Genomic DNA, 5,555 nt, shown 5'->3' on the forward strand with positions numbered 1-5,555 from the left:
TTTTTAAATCTCTTCTGATGTTTTTTATGCTCAGTTTACTGTGCATTTTGAATAGACTTTAATGGGTGACATCTAACCATACTATAACAAATTGTGGAGGAGGCTAGTATTCAGAATGATTATAAGGGGTATTTGTTTATAAAACAGGAAAAAACCTCAGTGTCTCTTTATTTGTTTTTGTTAGTAGTAATGCTGGCTTGCATACAATAATTTTTAAAATGAATGCTAAGACGATCTAGGAGACAGAATAACAAATGGAGAGCCTGGGATACCCGAGTCTGGTTTTGCACCGGGCAGGGAAGACATAATTCTGCATATTGGAAGGTACAATTCTATAGCACATTGGCCTTGATGCAATCCTTGCTTAAAAAAATCTTCTCTCTCTGCCAGGAGGGAATCTTCTGCCTGGAGGAGTCACTCCAGTGCCAGCCAGTGCAGCAATCCACTGCCTTCTCCCAGTTGTGTTAATGAAATTCCTTGTGAGCCCACACTGGAAGAAAGACCATTGAAATTATTACAATCAAAAATAGCTCTCCCTCTTTTCCTCCCACAAAGAGTTTATTTTTAACTTCCATCACCTCAGTGTGCTGATTTTAGCACTGCTGTACACACAGTTGTTTTGGCATGACTGAGGAGGTGACAAACTGCAGGCCAGAGGTGGAAACAAACATCTGGGGCAGGAGCTGGTTGCAGCAGCTTAGCTGCCAAAGGCAGTGTATCATGGGACTATGGTATGATGGTTCACAGTATGAACTTAAACTTTGCCTTTCCTGTCTGTTTTCATAGCCATGAGGCATCTCTGCTCCAAATTCCTAGTGCAGAAGTGCTGGACCAGTGTTACTTTCCTACCCCAGCCTGGTTCATTTACATTAGTGATTTGCAGTCATGTGAGCTATATCACTGGAAAACACAGTGCAAGTGAAGCCTCAGCTGACTCATGAGGCTTAAAGACATTTAGATGGCTAACTTTCAGTCAGGAGAAGGCTTAAATGGACAGGGTTAGGAGCAGGCATATGGTCAGCGACAATACCTTGGACACAGGACAGAAGGCACCTAGGCTCACAGCTTTAAATGTTTTGCTTACATGCAAAGGATCGAGCTGTGTATGTGACTCAGGACTGAGTAAGAACTTCTGCCAGGTCATTTTGGATTCTTCCATCTTTTCTTAAAGCACAGGCCATGAGTCACTTGCCAAAATCTTCTTTCTTATCTCTCCAACTTCCTGACGTTTTATGGACCTCAGGCTATGGCGGCCCTTTGACTTCTTCAGTCCCCTGCCTGTGCTTTTTGTCTTTTGAGGACTTGAAAGCTACAGCCCAATTCGAATTTCTGTTAACACCTGTGTAAGCACTTGGGTGAACTTGCATAGCCTTTAAGCATAGGGGAAGTCAGATAATATCTAATCTTATATCCATTTGGGTAAAAGTGTGTCCCTAGCACATTGGTTATTAACCAATACATTGTAGAGCAGACAATACGGTGCATCACATAACCCATCCTACAGTTTCCTATATTAAAACCAATTATCTGACTGGTTCACATGTGACAGCATCACAGCATGATATCGTCTAGAATCCACTGAAGTCAATGGAAGAAACACCAATTCAAGTGAGTTTGGAGATCTCCTTTAATGCCTCAGGCAACCTACCTTACATACACATCACAGTCTGACTTTTGAGCCTCCACCATGTTCATAAGCCTTTATTTTTCCTGCCAGTCTTGACCTAGACTAGGAAACTGGATGATTTTGTTAATCATGATGACTGGCACTTCTGGCGGATTTAAGACTTCAGTGTCAAACTTTTCAGTAAGAAGACCTTGTTTGCCTGCACAAGCACATGGCTTCTCTTCTGCTCCGTGTGCACTGTTCCAGTCCTCCCTGAGGTTTGCAGACCTTCTTGTAATGCAAATAAATTTAAAATAATATGACATCGCCATGGCTCTAAAGGAGCACTTCCATGGCACTCTACTGTATCCTCATGTCATAAACAAAATGCCAAATTAAAAGTCAACCTTGAAAATCATCTAGCTCACAAAAGCATGATTTTGTGATGGAATGGAGTAGCCCAAGCTTGGCTGGACTACAAAGACCTCCAATCCTTTAAGAACTCAATAGAGCTTTAGTCCATTGTCTACAGAATTAGCCTTGGAACTATTTCTTCAAAGGGTCTCACTGATTTCAGGGACTTTACCTGCACTGGAGTATTTTTCTGTTTATCTGTTAACCTCCTTCATGCCTTTTCTGTCCTCACTTCACAGAGGTAAAGCACCAAACAACCTGCATGGAATATACAGAATCTACACACTCTGGAGAGCGCGATACATGGCATGCAAAAAAATTTTTAAAAAACAATGTATTTTCCTAGAAATCCTTACATATCCATCAAGCTGCAAGTTATTTCAGAGAATACTTATGCTACTCGTAAAAAGCCATTACCAAAGTCAGCCAAAATTCCAAGAAAAAAAACCCAGAAGGGCAGGCAGACAACTAATCCATTTTGGAGCTGTCAGGTTGTGACCTGCGGTATGTTTTCACAGGAAAGGCAAAAATGAGGTTCTTTCCCAAATGAAGAACAACATGGTGATTTAAATAAGGAAGGATAAATGACAAACATACAGTTCTGCCTGCACAGAAAACATTCCCAAGAAGAGGACTGATCCGACATGTCAGTGTTGAATCAGAGCTCCCACTCCTGAGCTCCCTTTCCTGGCTGCAGCTTGTGTAAAAGACTATAAGGAAGGAAAACCCATGGAATAATGAAGATGAATGCAATAAATATACCTGAGCCTGTCTACTTGTTCTAGTTGTTAGTGCCACTAGAGAAACCCTGCAGGGCTTTAAGCAGTTCTTAGTGATGAAGATTTATGAAGCCCTTTTAAAAACTTCATTAAGGGGTCAGAGAGATTTAAGTGGCTTTGCAAGCTCCACGCTAAGCCAAGAGAATCTCTTTGCAGAAACTCAGCCAAAGGCAGCAAGGGCATAGCTGGCTTGCAAGGGCTCTTCACACACTCTGGCCTGGGAGGAACAATGATGGGTACCCTATGTATCTGGGCAGTACAGCATAATGCTGAAGTCCCAAGCAGAGTTGTGGCAACGAAGATGGTTAAAGGAAGCTGCTTAGCGAAAGTATTTCCTCTGAACAGTGTTAAGGCCAGCATACTCTGGTAAGCTAGCCAAGTCTGCATACACTGCTAGCATAACTTTCTTCTTCCAGTTTCCCTTAGTTTGTCCAAAATATGGTAAAACATTTTTTGTAATTCAGACGTGTTTTCCTCCGTCTGATGGCAAGTGCTGCCCAAACCTCATAAAATCATTGCCCAGAAACATGCCTTCCCTACTGATGCCTCCAAGCAGTTGTTTAGGACTATGATTATTTAGATATAAATAGCAGTGCTCATTAATCTAGCAATCACTCCCAGCTACGAAAATGCAAATTGGATTGGCTTGTTTGTGTTTTCAAGAGAGAGAAGGTGGTGGTGGTAGGTGGGAAGGGGAATGCTCCCCAGGTGCTGCTGTTTATCACCTTTTTGTCTCACTGTGAGCCAGGGAATGTTTCATCTGCACCCTGCAGAGCTTTGCTGGGCTCTGTTCCACCACCATTGAGGTGGGTGTGCATCACGCACATCTTGTAAAAGTGGTTCTTGGACTGACAGATTGGGTCAACCCCATAAAAAAAAATTCTGGACTTTTTTTTTCTATAGGTATGCAGTGGAAAAAGCTCTGGTAGCTGGCAGAGCCAGCAAACATTGACAGAGCAAGAGATGAAAGCTGCTTTGGTAGCTTCACAGGTAAAACTACTATTCCCTTTGTCTTACTGAAGCTGCTGGGCCAGCAGGAAGCAGCCATGATGGAGCAGACCTCACGAGCTGTCACAAAATTTGGTATAACCAAAGCAGCAAATCTTCAGAAGCTGTGTTTCAGCTTGACTGCCCACCTGAAGTGAACACCCTTTGCTAGATGGCTTATAACCCAATACACTGTGCTTCAGATGGAGTGTGGGAGGCAGTACACAGCCTCAGTACCTAGCAAGGAGGAGAGGGCCTCCGCTGGAGCTAGAAGGAAAAAAGGTAAAAAGAGAAAGACGGTAGAGTATGGAGAAAGAGAGACCTGAAAAATCTGCAGCAAGAAAAGAAATGCTAGACTGAGCCCTTGAAGACCTCCCTCACCTCACATCCCATTCCTGACAGCTGCCACTTACAGACACCTCCCAAAAAATGCAGTATAAGGCAGCTCGTCTGCTTTTTTTTTAAAATTGTTGTTATTATTATATCCAACATGTTAAGTACCTTCAAATCTAAATACCTTTAACACGAATTGAAGTGAGCATCTGAATTTTAGCAGTGTGTTGTTGGACAGAAAGTTTAATAATGGAATCAATTGAACAACTAATTTTCTAGATTTTAAGGGAGATTGTTCATACCAGCCTTCATTTAGAAACACACTTTTTACATTCACAGAGCTTAAAACACCTGCTTTACACTAAAGGGGAGGAATGAGTAGAACCATGCACTTATGAACAGGGCTTCTCAATGAGGTTTCATGGCAGAGTGGCTCAAGCCTGAGGTAGCCTCTGGTAAGGGTTAAATTTACGAATGATGCAAGAGGCAACTCTCTGGGTGACAATGCTATCTGGCACTACTTTAGCATCTGTTAGAAATAGAACACTGGCTATAGACTTTCCCAGTTGAACTGTAGCAATACTTCCCAAACAGTTATTTGATAAATGACTCAATATTAATGAACAGCATAAGGAATTTTGTCTACCATTACCCCCATCCTGCAGTTTCTTATAGGAGCCTTACCTTTCTATCCTCATTTGAATACAATCATTTCTGGTGCATTCCTGAAGCTAGCAACAAAGTCAGGAGGTGTCTTCCCCTCTGCAGGAGCAAGCAGAGACTCAAGAGTGAGTGGATTATGATTATGGCTGACAGGAAGGAGAAGCCTCCCTCATGACAGTGAGTCATGAGATCTCAGCCTTGACAAGAACTACTACAGAAGAGCCAATTGCGTAATATCCCAAAGAAGAGCGATTAAGTGGCTTCATTGATAGAGGCTTTGCATGAGCTACACACTACAAATAGCAACTTCATTCAGGCCATTTCAATGACACATGCTAGAGACAGGAAGATCCAAGATAATAATGTTTTGCCATGGCATTTTGGGAAACTGGAGATCAGAAATTTTTCCAGAATGGGAAGCTTGTTTTGCTCCCTGAAGGCTTTGTTTTGATTTCAAGCACTGCCGACTATGCACTGTTGTCACATTGTTTAGATACCTTTTTTATTACTCTCTTGATCGTAGGGCACAGGGAGATTTCTTCAGTAGACAAAGACTTTTCTGAGGCATATGCTATAACAGTGGAAGGAATCTGCTCCAGAACTTCCACAAATACAGGGTTAGCTCACAGTATCTACGTGCCTTTACATCAGGAGCATTGTTCTTGAATATCCAATGGAGGCTGGAGATACAGGGTGACAAAGGGAAGCAGTGGGTGGTTCAGGCACCCAGTGGCTGAGTTCCTGGGTGCCAGTGTCAGCCCTGGGTGCTGACA

This window comes from Pipra filicauda, unplaced genomic scaffold (assembly GCF_003945595.2).
Source record: "Pipra filicauda isolate LSUMZ 115617 unplaced genomic scaffold, ASM394559v2 scaffold154_size2910363_pilon, whole genome shotgun sequence".
NCBI classification, from domain to species: domain Eukaryota; kingdom Metazoa; phylum Chordata; class Aves; order Passeriformes; family Pipridae; genus Pipra; species Pipra filicauda.